This window comes from Crocodylus siamensis, chromosome 1 (genome assembly GCF_052110815.1).
Source record: "Crocodylus siamensis isolate JL-2025a chromosome 1, ASM5211081v1, whole genome shotgun sequence".
In the NCBI taxonomy this organism is placed as follows: Eukaryota; Metazoa; Chordata; order Crocodylia; family Crocodylidae; genus Crocodylus; species Crocodylus siamensis.
Window position 1 is genome coordinate 301,777,908 of NC_143395.1, and position 20,862 is coordinate 301,798,769.

A 20,862-nucleotide genomic window follows, 5' to 3' on the forward strand; every position below is an offset into this window, starting at 1 on the left:
CTCAATATATGTTATTAAGCAATATCATTATATTATAGTCACATGCCTTTGGCCTGCTGGCAGGCAGTGCTCCCCTAGGTCTGCCCTTTCCAGTACATTTGCTCCTAGAGCAGCAGTGGACTCCACACACATGCACGGTTCCAGGTCGCTACTGGGGACCACTGGGCCAGTAGTTACCCCAGGGCAGTCCCCTGTGTACTCCAGGCCTGGGGCAGTAATGGATAGAGTCTGGGGATGAGGTGCCAGGCTGCAAACACAGCATGCGGGGAGCACTGAGGGGAGTGGGGTGGGTGAAAGAACATATGAAGCCCATGAAGGGTTTTTCTGCTACATTGAACATTTGCCATGTACATGTTTCCTTTCTTTGTAATTATATGACTCTTGAATTCTGTGGTAGATCCAGACCTAGACAGGTTTAAGTTTCCTGACATTTTATTCCAAAAATGTGCTGAATTTTCACTATGCCTTGTGACTTGTATAGTTATTTGGACAAATGTAAAACTGTGTATAAATCTTTACCCTTATGATTTAGGAACCCTAGGCAGGACTTGCTTGCAATGACATGAAAGATTTCACTAGATGCAGACAACAAAGTTTCTTGGCCAGAGGCTTTCCTGGACTTATTATCAATCATTTGCTGCTTTTATGCTATATTTTCCAAGCTTCACTTTTCCCTCTTATAAATTCTATATTTCAAAAGCCGAGTGACTGAGATACATTACCATCAGATTCTCCCATCTAATTGCCAGTTTTGTTAATGGCTTCCCTAGTTCCCTACATGTTCAAGATATGGTCTTTGATATGTATTGTTAAGCACCATCTACTACTACAGGTCATATAAAAAAGCAGTTGAAGAGCCTGTGAAGCAAAATGTTGGCTCAGGTGCTTCATAACCATTAGAGGAGAAGCCTGCATGGGCTGTTATAAGGAATCTTGATATAGAAACCAATCACAAATTAAGGACAAACATAACAAAAACAGTAGATGAAGAAGATGACAACAGTTTGTATATAGACGTATGGTGATGACAATTGATAAGATTTAACAAAAGAAAGTGTGTTAAAAAGCCCCCACAAAATAGAGTATGCCATGTTTCATTTGAAGTTGAAAAGCTGTGATCTTCATAAGAAGGCCGATAATCTGTTGGCGCCACAATTAAAAGCACAAAAAGTTAGAATAATAGAAAATTAGTATTGGAAGGGACCCCAGGAGGTCATCTAGTACAGTACCAAGAACGTATGAAAGGATTCCCAAACAAACTTTTAAAATGGATTCTAACTTTAAAGGAGAAAAATGTGAGAAACATGGCTTTTCCCTTGCAGCCTGGCAGAGCTCCAGCCTGAAAGGGGCTGCTTGCTCTCCCCCCTGCTTCCCCACACACCCACCCTCTGACCCACACATTTGGGGGTGGGGGCAGAGGCATAGGGTTGGGTTTGGCCATCAGTGCTTACAGATGGGTCCTGGTACAAAAAAGGTTGTGAACCACTGATCTAGTCCAGCCCCTGCTCAAACCAGGACCATCCCCAACTAGATCCTCCCAGCCAAAGCTTTGTGGAGCCAGGCCTTAAAAACCTCCAAGGCCTAAAAAACTCCACCACCTCTCTGGGTAACCTGTTCCAGAGTTTTACTATCCTCCTAGCGAGAAAGATTTTCCTAATATCTACCTAAACTTCTCTTGTTGCAGCTTGAGACCGTTGCTCCTTGTTCTGTCACTGCCACCACTGAGAACAGTCCAGCTCCATCCTCTTTAGAACCCCGTTACGCGTAGTTAAAAGTGATATTATCTCCTCTGTTTCCCCTTCTCCAGAATAAATAAGCCCAGTTCCCTCAGCCTGTCCTCATGTCATGTGCCCCAGCCCCCTAACCATTTTCATTGGACTCTCTCTCCAGTTTGTTCACATCCTTTCTGGAGTGGGGGCCCAAAACCGGACACACTACTCCATATATGGCCTCACCAGGGCTGAATAGAGGATATTAATCACTTCCCTTGCCCTGCTGGCAACGCACCTACCAGTGCAGCCCAGTATGCCACTAGTCTTCTTGGCAACAAGGGCACCCTGTTGGCTCATATTCAGCTTATTGTGCACTGTAACCCCAGCTCCTTTTCTGCAGGGCTGCTGCCCAGCCAGCCAGTCCCCAGCCTGTACTGGTGCATGCGATTGTTCCATCCTAAATGTAGGACTTTGCATTTGTCCTTGTTGAACCTCATGAGATTTCTTTTGATCCAATCCTCCAATTTGTCTAGGTGTCTCTGGGTGTGTCAACACAAGACACTTAACTGAGAAGTAGACTAAACTACTGTGCAGTAAAGCATCAATATGTAACTGTGCACTAGGCTACTGTGCAGTAAAATAGGCTAATGCACAGTTATCTACTACCTGAAATTATAGGTAGTAGATTAACTGTGCATTAGCTATTGCGCAGTAGGGCATGTGTAGATGCTGGCCAGGACAATTGTTTCTCAGGCAGCCCAGGCAACAGGGGGCCAGCTGCTGCCTGGCTAAGTCCCATGTGGTGGCTGCAGGGGAAGCTGTCTCCCTGCCATGATCTTCACATGGCTGGGAAATAGCAGCTGGGTCTGCTACACCCCAGCCATGTGGGAACTGGGTCCAATCCCACATGGCAGGGAGAAGTGGCCCCATGTGGCTGTTCCCTTCCCTCCCGCCCCTAGGCAGGAACTCCTCTTCCCACCATGTGAGGGGATTGGGACCCTCCTAATCCCCACGTGGCTGCTAGGCAGCATCCCCGCATGGCTGCCTTTCCCAGCTACATGGGGATTGGGTCCAATCCTTATGTTGCTGGGATGCAGCAGTCCAACAACCCCCTGCCCCTTTCCAGCCCCAGGCTGGCATCTGGGAGAGACTGGAGCTCCCCCTGGCTGCTGGAATGGGGCAGAGCATGACAGGAGGGCAGGAAGATCCTGGCTCTCACCTGCTTCAGTTGAGGTCACATTTTTTCCCAAGCCTGCACATGTGTAGACCCTTTCCTTTTTTAATGTGCAGTAACTTTACTGTGCATTAATAGCACATGTAGATGTGCCCTCTGAATCCTAATCCTACCCTTCAGCATATCTACTCCTCCTCTTAGCTTGGTATTATCTGCAAACTTGGGATCTATGCCATCTTCCAGGTCATTAATGAAGCTATTGAACAAAATCTGCCCCAGAACTGACCCCTGGGGCTCTCCACTTGATACTGGATGCCAACTAGACATTGAGCCATTGACTACTACCCTCTGACCCTGATGATCCAGCCAGTTTTCTATCCACCTTACGGACCATTTATCCATCCTGTACTTTCCTAGCTTGCCTGAGAGAATGTTGTGGGAGACTGTATCCAAAGCCTCGCTACCACACCCACTTGTCTCCCCACATCCATAGAGCCAGTCATCTCATCATAGAAGGCAATCACGTTGGGCAGGCATGATTTGCCCTTGCTGAATCCATGCTGACTGTTCCTAATCACCGCCTTCTCCTCCAAGTGCTTAGAAATTGCTTCCTTGAAGACCTGCTGTAGTTCTGGATTTAGGCACAAGCTAAGCAAGCGATAGCTTAGGGCCTCACATTATAAGGGGCCTCTAAGCATCAGCTGCCAGACTGGAAGTGATCGCGGACTGGCAAACTGTGGCCTCACAGAGCCAGGTGGAAAGGCCACGACGACACCTGCAGGGCCCACGGTCGAGGTTTGGCCCACCCCCCACCCTGGGGTGGCAGTACCTTTACCTGTGTTCTGGCCAGAAATTTTGGCTGCAGGACACTGTGCAGTGAGCCACAGTTTGCCAGGCTGTGGCATGAGATGGTTGGGAGCCCCTAGCTTAGGGCCCCACCCTGTCATAATCTGGCCCTGACCTGCTCCATGATTTTTCCAGGGGCTGAGTGGAGGCTCACTGGTCTGTAGTTCCCTGGATCCTTCTTCTTCCCTTTCTTAAAGATGGGCATTATATTTTCCCTTTTCCAATCATCTAGGACCGCACCTGATCGCCATGAGTGGTCAACGATGATGGCCAGTGGCTCTGCAATCACATTAGCCAACTCCCTCAGCACCCTCAAGTGCATCCCATCCAGCCCTGTGGACTTGTACATGTCCAGTTTTCCTAAATATTCCCTAATCTGTTCTTTCACCACTGTTAGCTGCTCACCTCCTCCCCAGACTGTGCTGCCAAGTGCATATGTATTGATAGAAAAAATTTCTCGGCTACATTGACTATTTACCTTGTGCATATTTCCTCTCTTTGTAATTATAGGAGTCTTGGATTGTTCTTCCAACATATTATTTTAACAAGGCTTGCTAAATCATTACCCAGTGGGAATATTTTATAAATATTATATGCTTTTGAAATGCACGTATGAGTTGCACAGACTTTACTATTATTGATTATTCTACTGAGAGGCCTAATTTATCAAAATTAGTAAATCTTAATAGAAGCAACATACAACAAAGTCCCAGAGTTTTGAGAGGAGACTAAAATGGTGATAGGGTACATATGAGAGCATTTTACAGGGAGGAATGGTTTAATACATGAATTGTATGAAACTCTGTAATTATAAGCCTGTTTTAGCCCTAGAATTAGTTGTCCTAGAAGTAGAGCAAAAGGCACATATAGTGCAACTTATCAGTGTTCAGATAAGGCATCCATTAGTGCACATCAGTTGTTGAGCTATACCACTACTACATGGAAGAGCTAAAGAACCTTGCAAGATCTGTTCCCTCCCAAAAGAAATAACCAGAGCAAACAGATTTAGGTTCAGCAAAATACTTCAGCAGGTGCTTTATTTTAAATCACAGAGCCCTCATTTAGTTTTTTAACTAATTCTTTGGGTCAGAGTCTCTCTCTCTTCACTATGTGTATGCAATGCCTATCACAGAATTACAGTTTTGACTTCAGGGTGGGGGTGGGAGGGAAATGAAAATATTAATTAATAATAAACACAGAGAAGAAACATAATCTAACCAAGAACCTGATATCTGAAATAAATGTGGGGGGAGGGCAGAGGAGGGGTGATTCTGATTTCAGTGTTGGATCTGGCTCCTCAAGAGTTTAAATTGTTCTATAAGCAAGAAAAAACTTTCAAGAATGTGTTGTATTTTATTTTGGACTAAGGGATTTCTCAGATTTCCTTCTTCTTCCATTCTGCCCTTCTATTACTGCATAATCTGTTGACAACAATGAGTAAAGAACACAATTACCAGACAAGTTATTATGATAGACCTAATGCAAACCTATCTGACATTTCATGGAAAACTTTAAAATCATTTTCTTGAGATAATATATTTACTCTATAGGTAAAATTGTTATCATTATTTTCCCCTTGGTCTTTTTTTAACTAGAATGTTTGCCTAAAGCCAAGGCTCTTGTTTCTGAGGAGTTCCTGTCCTCCTGCTGCTTATTGCAGTCCTGTAGTTTTAATCCTCTGTTGGCAACCTGGTAAATCACTTGCACTAAACCAAATTATGATGTCACCAACTGAGGATTATCACTTCAGGTGAGAAATAAGCAGCAAGAACTGCTACAAAGTCTGAAAGAATAAAGATTATGTTTCTATGTAATTGTCCCTGTTATGGACTTCTATCCCACATAAAAATGGAAGGAAAAATATACAGAAAAGAAAATCATTGTGATGGAATGTGATTACATTCTCTTCTATATTTACCAAATACATATAAGAATGACAAAATACAGATAATGAAGTCAAGCTGGTGCCCACTGAGGTTAATGGAAGGAAATCTATTGATTCTGATGGGCTTCAAGTGAAGACCGTGTGCTGAGAACAAATCACACTTCTACTACCAAATAAACAATAAATAATTTAAAAGTAAGTTAGAAAGAAATTCCTGTAGGCTCCATTACTAGTTTGAACACACTGGTTAGGCATTAACAGCAAAGTCTATTCTTTTTCTATCAAATAGAATAATTTTTTAAATAAAAATGGAGAAACCATGTAGTCTGTGAGGGATCTTAGCCAATCTAATAAATTTGGTAAATACTTTGCCACCTCAGCCATGGGTGTCAGTGCAAATCTTTAACAAGCTAGCAAGAATGTCTGCAACTAAGCATACAAGATCTACATTTGACATGGAAATTGCTATTATTATTATGTATTTATTTTATTATTGTAGTGCCTAGACACTTTAGCAACAGCAAAGAACACCACCGTTACAGTCAAGGCCACAATCTATTCGAATTCAGAAAAGCACAAATGAAGCACAAAAAAGTCTGAAGGTTTGGAAAAGCTGGACAAATAATTTTTACCAGTAAAAGTTTTGTTTGGTACATACAGTTGGTTTATGACATAAACAATCTAGATAAAAACAATAATGTAGTTGCTGAGAAAATTTGTGTCTGGCACACAAATTGGTAAGCGCTTACATAATAAGGACATTTGATAGTTAGTATGCTCTGAATCACCTGGTTGCAAGATCACAATCCAAAAAAACACATTTTAATGTAACCAAATTGAAGGCAAATGCCTTTGGTTTACTTTCAAGATTGCAGCACGTTTTATAGGAGGGGAGTTTCTGCCCTAAAATGCAGTCTTTCAAAAAAGGACTAAAAGTGTCAATGTGGATAACCAGCCCAACCTGAACTTTCAGTACAAGCCCTTGGCAAAAGAGACTGAGGTGGATGTTAGTAAGGCTTGAGCACCTCGCATACCTGGACTTTATTAAAGTTTTTGGCAAAGTCCCAAATGATGTTCTTATAAGTAAACTGGAGAAATGTTATCTACATAAAATTACTAGTAGATGGCAATATAATTGGATGAATAACCACAACCAAGGGGATTCTAGAAATGGATTGATGTCCAAATACATGCAGGTCTCAAGTGTGGGGCCGTAGGGAGCTGTTTAGTCCTCAGCTGGAGTGAATAGCGTGTCCAGTTCTGAGCCACACATTTTAAGAAAGTTATGGAGAAAATGGAGAGGATATAGATGGAAGTGAGAAGGATGATAAAAGTGTGTGCCATTATGCAACCCCTGCAAGGAAAGGTTAACAGAACAAGAAAGGGAGATGAAGGTGGGACATGATCACACTTTTCAAGTGTTTGAAAGGCTGCCAGAAAGAAGAGGAAGAAACATTGTTCTTCCTTGCCACAAGCAACAGGACACAAGGCCATGGGCTTATACATGACACCACAGATTTACATTTATATTTAGATTAAATATCAGGACAGACTTCCTAACTGTTAGAGCAGCAGGACAAGGACAATGGAGCAAACTGCCTAGGGAAGTTGTTGAATTTCTTTTACTGGAGGTTTTCCAGAAAAGACTGTATATGCATCTGCCCAGAATGGTATAGGAATAGCACATGTACATCTGGGCAGGGGATTAGTCTAGAAGACCCATGGGGTCCCTTGCAACCCTATAATTCTGCATGATCCTTAGATATACAAAAAGGGGAATACCAAATAGGGAAGTGGTCTGGTTTCTGTAAACAGCACTAGTGAAATCTGAGGTAGAATACTGTGACTCATTCTGGTGCCCAAACAACGCAAAGGAAGTGGAAATACTGAAGAGAGCTCAAAGGAGACTCATAAAAATGATCAGGGGGCTGGAAAACAGGCCTTACAGTGTGAGGCCTGAGAAGCTCAGCTCATTCATCTCAGCAAGGACAGGGCTGAGAGATGACTTAATCTCTGCATATAGGCAGCTGCAAATGAAAATGATAGCTGATGTGGAAGGAGCAGCACTTTTCAGTCTTGCAGACAGAAGCATAACAAGATCAGTGGCTGGAAGCTGAAGTCAGACACATTCAACCTTGAAACAAAATGCAGTTTCCATGTAATAAGGGCAATTAAACATTAGAACAATTTAGCAAGGGAGGCAGCGAATTCACCATCATGTGGAGATTTTAGGAGATTAGATTTCTCTATAAAATATTTCATCCAGTTGCTGGGTAAAATTCTATGACCTGTGTGTGGGAAATCAGATTCTGTGAATTTATTCATCCCCCTGTTCATTCCTCCATTCTTGGGCTCAACGTATTTATAATTCTTGCATTTCTGCATTAAGAAAATGATTATATACTGTTTTCATACTTCAGCTGGTTGCCTGCCAAAGGTCAGAAAAGTTGGTTGATTTAATATGAATAATGCCTGAAGAAAGGCGTTGGTGCCTGAAAGCTTGCAAAGAACAGTTTTTCCAACTATTTAGTGGGTCTAATAAAAGATATCACATCTACCCAAAGAACCTTGTTTGCCAAACGTCAGGAAAGATTTTTTTTCCTTGGATGCACAATTGGTCACGTGTAGGGGGGGTTCCCCCGCCGTCCCCTTATCTTTCTTCTTCTGAAGCAACAAGGTTTGGGCATAGCTGGGAACAAGGAACTGGGCCAGTGCACTGTAATGGCATAACGAATTCTCTGAGAGGTTTGGTTGGTGTACCTTGGCAGTTATCTTGCTGATTGGCATATTTGGGGTTGGGAGGAATTCTTCCATAAGGCAGATTGTCAGGAACTTGTGGGCATCTCTGGTTTACTTTCCAGCATGAAGCATAGATTACCTGCTGGAGTCATAGCAGGATTAGCAAAAAAAGGCTGTCAGGTAGTATTGAGGAAAATATGTTCAACTTGGCAAAAACATTTTAACCTGAAAACATCTTCAAGGGAAGGGAGTGGGTAGCAGGTTCACTCATCAGAGGAAAGGCTGTGTTTCCTTTTAAGGAATATTTCCTGTTTGTCTCAAATGGATTCCATTAGAAGACTGCTGAAAGAAATGAAATGAAGGGTTTGATTAATCTGGGGTCTAAAACATCTGGAACAGATAGAATTGGAATCAGCAGTCTTAATCGTTTGTCTATCAAACAAAGGATTTAAAAGGAGGTTTTCTAAGGAGCTTGATTAAAGGAATGAGGCACAGAAATTCCTTTGACATTCAGTGAGAACTGGGTGCTTATCTCCCTTAGGGAACAACCTGGTACAGGCGGCTTCCATCCTGCTCTTCCCCCTGCAGCGGCCAGAGGGAGCTCCTGGCTCCCCTGAGAGCTAGTCCAGGGTCTGGCAAAGGACACAAGGTTGGTCCCAATGTGCACTGGGCCAGGAGAGCTCTGCCAGCTGCAGAGGCAGCTATTGTTGCCCTGTGGGGTCAGGCCAACTCTCAAGATCTCAATGTTGCACTGTTAGACAGGGGGGTGTGACACAATTGAACATATACAACACACAAATCAATTGGATGCAAATACACACACACACACACACACACACACACACTACCAGCTCAGGCACATACACATCCAAACTAGCCTAGGCACAATTTCACCTATCACGAATTCAAGCACATACACTGTACACCCCAGAAGTTAGGCAAAAATCAGTTGTCCATACCTCCACACTCAGTACACATATACAGATCACTAATTCATATATCATACACAATGACATATATATATATACACACACACACACTCACCAGTTCATACACATACAACCCACCTACACATAGGTAAATTCCTAACTTGGATGGCATGGTATATATGTGTGTGCTTGGGATACTTGGGGGAAGGTTAAGGTGAGAGACAGAGTTAAAGTGTAGGGAATGAAAGTTGCCAGAACTGAGATTAGAACTGGTGAACTAGAGAGAAGCTGGCTGAGGAACTGAGGCTTGGGGTTACTTAAGGTAGATTGGGGCTGGAAACTGAGGCAGACAGCTGAGATACTGTGGCGGGGGATAAGTGGTGGCAAGGAGGAGACAGCCAGGAAAGCGAAAAAGAGGCAGAAACCTGGGAGCTTTTGGCTGGGAACAGGCTGACAACTTAGAGACTGGGAAGCGGGGCAGATAAGTGGTGGCAAGGAGGAAACAGACAAAAACCCAACTTGGGGTTTCAAAATAACAGGTTTATTAAACAGACAACACACTACACAGCCCCATGAAGTTTTTGGTACACACACACACACACACACACTCACAATGGCAGTAGGAGAAAGAGACTCAGTGGAAGGGTTGGAGTCCAGGTGGGGAAGAGAAGCAGAGTCCAAGTCCTTGGCTGAAGAGAGGGTGGGGGGTGATAGCTACCTATCTAGGCTGGAAAGGTGTCCTTGTCCAGTAGGTGTTGGGGATCACTGGCCGAGCCTCTGGCTGGATAGGTGGTGTGGCGTGGTGCTGGTCCAGATGGAAAGGGCATCCCAAAGAGTCAGTCTTCACTACCTCTTTTATGGGGCAGACTACCTCTGATCTCCTATGGGGAGGACCTGTCACGGCAATGTCAGTCCTGTCCCAGAGGGCTCCAGGTGTTCTTACTGAGCATGTGCAGTTTGGCACAATGGTGGGTTGCCTCATCTTCTGTTTCTTGAATGCTGAGGGCGGTTCCAAGGGCTGGGTTGTTGGTCCAGGTATTGGTGGTGATGGTTTGGTCATTCAGAGGGAGCTATTTTTAGACCTACTGCCATTGTCCCTCAAGCACTCTCATTCATCCCCATTCATTCAGGAACCAAGTTACATAGGTGGGGTAGGTGTGAGTCATGGGTTACACAACTGGGCCTGGGGACAGGATAGAGACTTGACAAACAAAATGGAAACTTGACATGACTTATGCTAATTTATATATGTAGGCCTAAACGATATAGTACCAGTAAAACAGTAATACAGAACAGTAAAAATCAATATAAACATAATAACTATACAATATAAAGGAGAAAAAAACCAAACAAATACAATTTGCTACCAAAATAAAATGCTGAAGCTTATCTTATGTCTTAGCTTACTTATACTTATCTATAGGCAATAGAGAGGGAAATAAAAAGTCAGACATGGTTGGGGAAGTGGAGGGGATGCATTTTAAAAGAAAAAAAAGAAAAACAGGGTTTTGCTACATTATTTCTTGGCCATGTGCACATTGGGAGAGGACCTGATGTGCACCAGGCCAGGAGACAGCAGCCCCTGCAGCGGGCAGAGCTATCCTGGCCCTGTGCCTATTGGGACACACAGCTGCCACAGAGCCTTCTGTCTGGCAGGGGATTCACTGGGAGCTGTCCTGGAGGTTCGCTGGAAGCTGCCCCTGGAGCAGCTCTGCATGGTACTGGAGGAGGAGCGGGAGCTGGGAACTCAGCCCCTGCCCACTCCCCACAGCAGCCAGCTCTCCCGGTCATATGGGAATTGCCCTGACCCAATCCCCATATGTCTGGGATACAGCAGTCCTGGCTGGTGTGGCAGCTCTCTCAGCCATGTGGGGAATCAGGATAGTCCTGATCCCCACATTGCAGGGCTTCAGCCAGACAGCAGCAGGCCCCCTGTTGCCTAGGCTAACCAGAAGCAAATTGCTCCCAGTCAGTATCTACACATGTGCTATTGTACAATAGCTAATGTGGAGTTAATTTACTACCTGCATTTACAGATAGTAGAAAACCTTACATTAACCTAATTAACTGTGCAGTAGCTGCTGCGTATGGTTAAATGGTGATGCTTTACTGAATAGATTAGTCTACTGTGCTATAAAGTGTCTCATGTAGACATACCTGCTAGGTACTTGAAGAAGGTTAATTATAAATTGATTAGTAATTGAATCATGAATATTAATTCTGCAAACGTTCACCTGGACAACTAGTGTAATATGGGGCTTGACAAACTGGCAATCTCAAACAGTTACCAAGTATTTACCACATTTTATTACAGTTGCTGGCATTAAAACAAAGGCAGTAAAGAGTAGATAGAATGAAGATAAATGTGAGGCAGAGGCAGAAACAAATATTTGAGCAGATGTGTGTGGAAATTAATGGTGTGATGATGATAAAAATTTTGATGCACCACAGAGTAAATGTGTCTCTCAATAACAGTTTCTGTGCAAAATAAATGGAGGCAAAAGTTTCATCATTGAACAGATATTTGATAGATATTAATGACACGGTGAAGATCAATTTAAAAGTAATTTTCATTATTTTGAACTGCACAAATTTGTCTCCCTAAATGCATATTTGCTGGCCAGAGCAGAACTTTAGATTGGGTCTCCTTACAAAGAAAGCAGTTTGGTACAATAGGAAAGACAGTCTTCCAAATTAAGCATAGAAATGGTAGTCAAGAGGTGCAGACAGAAGTGAAGCTCTCCTCTATAACTCATAGCGTTTTACAGGAAGCACCATGAGTTACAGTGGTACCCCAGACCCAACAGATGTTTGCTGCTGGGTTCCAGGGGTTGAGGGATTCAGCTGCAATCTGTAAGTCTAAAGCCACTCTCCTCTAGCCCTGGCCCTCACCCACTCCAGCCCCAGCTCCGTTTTCAGAACGAGAGCGCTGGGGAAGAGAGCAGAGGGAGTTCAGTCTGGGGTTTTTTCAGCTAGTGTTGGAGGGTGGAGCAGGTAGATTGGAACCTTGCGGGGCGGGGGAGGGGAGAGAGGGGGCTCCAATCCACCCACCCCACCCTCCAGTGCTGGCTGAAAAAACCCTAGACCAAACTCTCTCTGATCTCTTCCTCCACCCTCTAATTCTAAAGACCAAGCTGGGAGCCCAGCCCTGCTTCTGGCACATGCAGACAAAAGTTAATGAGGGTGCTCCATTTTGGAGTATCTTCATCTGAACCCTCATGTAATTAGGGTTCAGATTGTCATGGGAGCAGGCCTTTTTAAAGTGCTCTGCAGCTGTGCACGTGTGTTTGGTCACAGCTGTAGAGTGCTTTCAGGGGCCAGATCAGGTGAAAATTGTTACTTCTTTTTGCACCTTCAGCTATCTTCCTACTTCAGCCACAGATTTCCTGTCTGAACTGTGGCAAATCACTTTCCATATATTAAATTAAGACAAGAGGTCCCCTTGACAGCACAATAGTTAAAGGTGTTTGCAGGGCACGCTTTGTTCATGTTTGTAGATAGAACACATGATGATAAGTATTACAGAAAGGAAAAATACAGGGTTTTTTATGATTTAAAACTCATACTTTTAATCCAGATCTAATTTTAAACACTTAACCTTGAAGATAGTTATAGGTGTGCCCTAAAAGTCTTTTTTCAGGCCTGTTTTCAAAGAAATACTGGAGCAGGAAGACATCTTGGTGGAACTTGATCTGTATATTTGTCTACTGTGGCCTGATAGCAACGCAACTCACTGACAATGGTCAAGCCTGAATGCATTCATTGATTGAGACTGAGTAAAGGAAAGGCTAGGATTTCTTAAAGTGATATCTTTTATTGGACGTATTGTGCAGTTGAGATAGTGTTAGACCAGCTTTCAAATGCAAGGCATTCTTCCTCAAGGATAAGAAAGCACAGATTCCAGAAACTCTTCACCCCTCATCATCTCTCCTTAGGGCTAGGAAGAGATGTTCAAAAAGCCTGAGCCTGAATTGATTCAATCTTTGCAGGTTAATCTGATCTGACTAGGCTAAATCACTTTAGTAACTATACAGACATCCCAGGAATGCTAGCACATGCCTGCAGTGGCTCAGACTAGAAGCCAGGGGGTGCTACAGCAGCCCTCCCTTCCCTCCTGCAGTATTGAGCTGAGTGGGGTGTGGCCCAGCCCCAGCAGGATGCTTTTGATTAGCCCAGCAGAGAATTAATAACAGTGTTTATCACCACTAACTCAGTGTTTAACACCCCATTAAGAAAACAACAGAGGGACATTACCAGCTACCTGTTGATTCTACCTGTTGATTCAGCAAGGACTGTAGCCAGTGTGTGATCTGCTAGCTAATACACAAACATCTCTTCACAAGGTAGAGGGGAGGGGGGAATTCCTGTTTAGCAGGGAGTGGTGAGTGGAGGTGGGGAGCAGCCCACAGTCTCTGCCTGAGCTGAAGCCAGGGAGCAGAGGGGAGGGGGCAGCCCTGCTGTGGAGCAGAGAGCATGCCAGGATGCTGGGGGTGTCTGGTTTATCTTAAACCAGCAAGTGGTCTGGGACAGACATTGCATAAACCAGTTTGACCCAAATCAGTTGGGTCTGATACTACATTTAACTAGGTTTATCTCAAACTAGTGTCAGCCATTTTCAAACTGGTTTATGTGCATTGAACATCTGTTCTGTTACAGATTTTAACCAGTTTTTGATCACTTAAATTGGTTTATGTGTAATGTCTGAACCTAGCCCAGATGTTATAGGGATCCTTTCTTCATGGGAACATCTGTGTGAAGAGCACATGCTGCAGCATTCTTACCAAAATCCAAGTATACTAAAAAAATGAAATGCAATTAAAATAGGTTTCCTAAATTAAATATGGCACTTTCAATTTAGAGAGAAAATGCAAGAGCTTACACCCTGTGAAAGCCGTTATGTCCTCTGAGCATACTTTGGTGAGCTTGTTAGCGTCATTTGCTGTTCAATGACCTTTCTCCCAAGGACTCATTTATCAAAATTCTGTCTTTGGACCATGTTCCATGTACAGACAGATCTGTTTCTGGCCACCCAGGCCTCCTTCATGCCTTAGAGTCCATGAACCTGTCTGGGTGAGGGTCAGTGCGATCCACATTCAGAAATCTTCCTAAGAGAGTATTTTACATATTGATGCATGTGTGACCTTTAATTGGCTGCAACAACCCTTAGAACAAAAGCTCTACTGCTTGTGCACATAGGAAAAGGGTGTTAGAAAGCTAGGGTCCTGCACAGAAAAAGACAGAACACAGCAGCTTCATGCTATGTAGTGTAGACAGTCTGTCACTCAAGTCACACTTTTAGGATCCTACAATTAGTTTGCACATGAAAAGGATCATCTCCCCTCCCACCCTGGATTAATGTATCAGTGATGTTGTGGTAGATGAGGGCTCAGGTGTTTCCTGTAAATGGCCAATCAAGTTTAAAAGTAGCTATTATTTATGGACCAACATTACAGAAATGAGATTGCAATCTGAAGGGGAGAAACTGCGGGTGGAGTTCAGTACCTGTCTTTCAAAAATTTTTTTGCAAAGTGCTGTTATGAAATATGTGAAGAGTCAACAAAATGCTGATGAGTTTGAGAGCTCTGTTGTATCCTCATGTGTTACACAAAACGGGCATGTGGTGGGGTATTCAGTGGGCTAGAGAGAGCTGAATAGATGTGCTCCAGTTTGAGTTATTGCTGAACAGACTGTGAAATATGGTTGTGTAAACAGATCAGTGATTGGAATGCAGGGAGGCCGGGGGAACAGCCGGAGAGGCAGAGACCGCAGGAAAAAACACGAAAAAGTTTCCACAAAGTATTGGTCTGTATGTCCTAATCAATGTACGATTTGTTTACAGCTACCATACTAGACATACCATGGGTAAATCATAGATGTACAAAATAAACAGCCTGTCTTTCTGATCTAGGCTTATGTGTTATTGGAATAAGTTTTGTTTTTTTTTCAAACCAGAACTATTGAACACACGGGATTTATTTCCTTTCCTTTCAGTTCCTGCTTCTCTCATACTGTGCTGACCACAGACATGTTGTGCTCTGATTTTTCTGTTACAGTCACATCTTCAGAGTAGTTGATATTAAACAACAGATTTCCCCGTGGCTAATACCGAGCTCCCCTTTAAGTAATTATGAATGAATTCTTCCAAAAAGCTATGATCACTAGGGTGCCTGCCAAAACTTTACATGGAACTCCTCTGGAAACCAGCAGTCAGCAGATATCCATTTTCTGGTAATTCAGGCTAACAACTTTTCAACTCTTCGTATTCCTGTTTCTAACAGCATTAGTTTTCTACTGCATTTCCTGCTTTAATGGCCAAGGACCAAATCTTATTCAGACAAAAGTCTCATCAACCCTTGTTTGAACAGGATCGGAGATTAGACAAATTCATGGAGGACAGACCCATCAATAGGTGGTAAACAGAACAGTCAGGGATGTGTCCTCCACCATCCCTAAACCAATGATGGTTGAAGCTAGGGTATGTCCTTATATGATTTGAGCCAAAATAAAATGAACATTTTCATAGTTCTTTCTGTTGTTGTTGTTTTTTTAAATAGGTGATTGGCTGTTATCCTAAGGAATTTGTATGCATGTCAATGAAGGTATGTACATAAGAAGTACTCTCCTGCCCATCCATCCTATTCACCCTGGAAAGTCCCACATCAATTATATCAGTCTCAAATTTTCTAAAATTTGAACATGTCTCCAGAGTCAGAAATTCTTATTTAAAAAAAAGGAATTCTGAGGAAGTTACTGAATTACTCAAGATGACTTCCTCTCTGTGACACTTGAATAATTAGGATTTGTATGTTACAAGTCCATCTGTAAGCATGAAGGACGAGGAAAAAAGAATAAATGAATGGCTCCATGCAAAGAGCAGTTAGAAGGAGACAGGGGTCATAGAGAGCAGTACTCAACCGATGTGCTTGTCCCTTTAGTGGAATTGCTTTGCACATGTACAGCCATAAATGTGGAGTAAAGTGTCAGTAGTTCAGACAGATATTGAAGTTGGTGGGAATCAGGACTCAAGGACATGTGTAATGTCCTATGGCCACACAGAAGCCTGTCAGCAGGTTGTTAAATGGCTATTGACTGAGAGGAGAGCCATCTGCCATGCCACCGTTGGCAAAGACAATTAGGTGGAGCACAGGGTGCAGTAACAAAGGCCACAGAAGCAGTAATTAGACAAAAGCTGCTTACAAGGTGGTCAGTTAAACACAACCTAAAGCTTAGTCTCTTCCCATCGGTGTGTCTTTTGTTTTTGTTCTACACTTTCTACATTCACTTCAGTGTCACAATGTAACAGTAACTTCTCCTGTTCATAAAATTAGGTCTTCCAATCTGGAAATATAATGGAAGTACATGGGGCGGCGCCAGACTCTACCTGGTGGGGCGCTGAGGTGGGCTAGACAGAAGATTGGCGGGGCTGCGCTACACAAAGGCGGGACATGGGCCAGGAGCACCACACTTCTATGGGTGGGAGCAGGAAGGGCTCAGCTGCTCAGGGCAGGTGGCGGTGGCCTGTGGGGAGACAGGGGACTTGAACAAAAGTAGTGCTGGGAGGGGTGGCTACATGGGGCTAAGGCAAATTTTGGGGTGGCTAGAGCCCCTTCAAGTCCCAACCCCATCACTGCCCCTGGCAGTACATGACTGAAATATCTTCTGTTCAGCAACTTCGTATTATGCCTTAAATTGGTTAGTGGAGTGTTTGTCTGAACATATGGTTTGTGTTCATGCAACCGGTGGATGAGTCTTCACAAGGAAGTGTGCCTAATCTTGTGCAGTTCAAAAACATTTCAAAGGCACGTGCATTTCATTTTCAAAAATATCTATTTACTGAAAGTTATTTAGGAACTTCAGCAAAATAGCTCAAAGTCACACAGGGGGTTTTGAACATGTTACCCATTATTATTTTGCTAGAATGGAAGGTCTACTGTAAGCGGTAGAGGTTAGTTTTCTCTGCTCCCATGATTGCGGCTAGGATCTCACAATGCACTTCCTCCACCTTAACTCTGAAGGTGCATCACCCCCTGCAGCATATATGCCAAGAGCTTCCCTGGCCATGTTATCCATAGGTTGGTGGATGATTTCAAATTTCTTGAGTCTTTTAGGGGTCAGTGGGTGCATCTACATCCCCCATTAGGGGGCAGCAATAAACTTTGGAGCTTACTGCTTTGCAGTTTATTGCTCCCAAGAAGTTCCTGGGTATGTGGTTTACATGTGCACCTAGATTGCAACACACTGAGCCAGGTCACAGCAGCTCCAGTTGGCAAGGGACCCCAAGAGTCAGCCTGCTTGCCCAAAGCTGCTCCGACTGGGCTCAATGTGCTGGAGAGGGGCTGGCTGGGGCATCAGTGTTCTTCAGTGCAGGGCTAGGTGGCAAGCAACCCCTGCACTGAAGCACCCTGGTGTCCCAGCCAGCCAGGGCAGCATCTACACATATGCTGCTGCACACAAAACAACTCTGCAGCAGGGTAGGACTTGTAAATACAAATAAACACAAGAATGAATATAAATTGTACTCTGCTGTGGAGTTTATTAGTATTGTGCACCATAGTAGGGGTGCTCATGTAGACACTGGGATGTTTACTGCACAGTTAATTAGTTAACTACATAGTAAATGTCTCGTGTAGACATGCCTAGTGTGATCATGTTACCATTTAGTGGCTGCAGTGAACAAAGACCAAAAATTATGTGCTTCTTTATGAACACAAATGTTTTTCAGGATCCCTCTAGCATTAAATTGTGGCCTGAGTGCTCACTGCATTATCAGAAAGCCCTCATGAGCTACAGAAAAATTCACTGTTGTGAACTCTGGAAGTTAAACAAAATCAAGAGTTTGACCCCTTGAGTTTGGCTCTAAAATCATGACATTTTAAATATTGTGGGTTTGAGTTCTTCTATTGGTTGCTGAACTCTCCCGTTCAGCTGTCACGTGTGTATAACTATTAGGGGTCCCATGATCCTGGGCCTCTCCTGCACAGCCAACTTGGGTGCCCAACAATCAAATGGGTGCCTAATTGTTGATTATGGCACCATTTGAGTCCCTCTGTGGTACCCAGAGCTAGCCAACAATCAGCTGATCATCAGCCTCAGGGCTTCGGTCTTGGGACAGTCCTAATCTGCAGGTGGCTGAAAGGGACCTCCCAGGGCTGGATCTGGGCAGTCCCTGCCAACTAATAATCTAATAAGCTGGTCATGACAGTGCTGAGGTTTGAGATCCAGGGATGCCCCAGTCTGCCTTCAGGTGACAATCAAGTCCTAAGGCCGCCCCTGCCAGCTGATGATCAGCTGACTGGGGCCTTTCTGGGCTGATTGGGGCTCATGCCCTTGGACAGTCCATACATGGAATCCTGGACAGTTAAATTATGGCTCCATACAAACCAGCCATGAAGATATTACTCATTTTTTAAATAACACCTTTGAGGTTGGTTTGTGATTTTACAGCGCTATAAATTCTATGAACATGTGGCCAGTTGCTATTTTTGGCGCAATTAACACCTTAATCGTACCAGAAACATAACATGTGCCAGGGGCCGTACAGTTCTGTCAACTCTTGAGCTTTCATGTAGGAAGATGATTTGGGGCCTTGTGGCTTGAGATGATGCCAGAAGAGCCAAATGAGATGAGTTATTCCATTTTGTATTATGATTTAAACTCTCCTTTATACATGGGAGCTCTCAGTTTCAAGTCACGTCCACCATTACTTATTTCCTCCTAACTGTACAGATGATTTATGCTCTTCAGTGGATCATCACTCCTGCTTCCAGTGTTCTTCACCCTGCTCTTCCAGGCTTCATGAGCAGGGCAGCTAGAGGAAGCTCCTCTTTCTCTCCCTTCCCAGCACATAGGGTAGCTATAAATCTTCCATGACTGGTCCTTCCTCTCAGGCCTGGTGTCATAGATATGGACAGCAGGGAGAAGAGCTACTTGGAGCTGTTGAACTCTTTCTGCTGCCTGATCTCCACTCCCTTTCTATGAGAATGGAATCAGCTGCTTCTTCCCCCTTTGTCCCTTACCCTACCCAGAAACTCAGATCCCCGAGGAAAGGAGGGAACAAGCTAAGTCTCCTTCCTGACAGTTGGTCCTTGAATGGTGCAGTGGGATCTGTTGCCTGATCCCAACAAACGTCCCGCCTGCCCGGCCTCACGTTTGGGGATTTGAGCTTCTAAATTAAAGGCTGTAACTCCATCAAAAGATTCTTTAAACAGTTTGTGATGGCCTTGCATTGTTTATGAATTTACCAGGATACCTGTATGCAAACTAGAGCTTTATCATGTATAATAGGTCTGTGTGCAACTGTTGTCTCTCTCCAAATGGTTATAAACTTTCAGAGAAATGACTGTGTTTCTAATAAATTCAATTATTTTATCATTTCCTCATTTGAATAATGGCGGGTAAAGTCTGTAATTATATGTAACTTTACCACTGTGGTCTTGCAAATTCTTAGTGCCCTGGGGAGAGGTGACAATACTAGCAAGATTGAACCCCTGTCATAAAGCAGTAGTGTAATGGGAGAGGCACAAAAATGGCTGCTGCTGAGGCTGGTGGCTGGCCATACTGCCACAATCAGCACTGCAGCAGCCAGTGTTACCCCAAGCAGAGCCTCGGCCCAGGATGCCGAACTGTCCTGTTATGTCTCTGCTGCATACAGTAAAGATAACAATGCTCTGCATTGACACAAGTCGAGCCCCTTCCTACTGAGGTCAGTAGGCACCTGAGAAATGCTGTGTATTCAGAATCAGGTTTTTTTTCTGCTTCCAAAACCTGCAGGAAATTAAGAAACGTGAAAGTATTGTCCAAAATCTGTTGCTCATCATGTAGGCAAGACCAAATTCTTTTTACATGAGAACATGAGTACATCTGCTAGCAATCATCCTTTTCTAGGCAGTCATCCTGATTAAGCAGAAATGTGATTCTCCACACTTTATCCACAGGCTGTTTAGTGGAAGTTTGCAGCTAAGGGGCTGGGATTCATGAGGAATAGAATAAATGTGCCTTTCATACATTACTTCACCACCAGTCTGGTGGCTCCAGCCTCTGGAATCCTGATCACTTCTTGCCCAACTTTCAGAAGTCAAGAAGTGCTTAAATAAAGAGAAACTTGTTCTGTGGCAGAAAAGGTCACTTCTTCTGGCCAGGCATTTGGAAAGGAGACAGGAAGCATATTATTTTAAAGGTAAACTGATAAAATATTTGTTTTCTGAAGGAATGGGAAGAATGTCAAAAACATATTGAGCTTCTTTAGATACTACCAGGAGAAAAATTACTACAATGCCTTAGTACTTCCCAGGCAACCACTGCAGGGTGTTGTAGCAAAACAGCTGAGCCTTCAGTTATCTTCCTTGCTCAAAGAAATCTAATGTTTCATTGTGTGTGTGTGTGTGTGTGTGTGTGTGTGTGTGTGTGTGTGTACATGCACAGGAACTAATACAACGTCTAAAACTATTAAAGCTGAAAAACTGAGTAGCCACTAAAGAATATCAAAGCATCTACTGTAACAAAATTGTTCATTTCTAAATCTTTTTTTTTTCATTTGTAGATAACCAACAGGGAAAGAATAAAAAAAATCAGTTTACA

The 20,862-nt window shown here is 43.5% G+C and overlaps 1 protein-coding gene across 1 annotated transcript in view; it reads left to right on the forward strand.

Moving 5' to 3' along the window:
* Positions 1 to 20,252: 20,252 nt before the first annotated feature.
* ECRG4 (ECRG4 augurin precursor) overlaps positions 20,253 to 20,862 on the forward strand; it is a 40,369-nt gene continuing 39,759 nt past the window's right edge. Inside the window, exon 1 of the mRNA XM_090021156.1 lies at positions 20,253 to 20,461. The gene's annotated coding sequence lies outside the window, so the exon portion shown is untranslated. The remainder of the gene's footprint in view (positions 20,462 to 20,862) is intronic.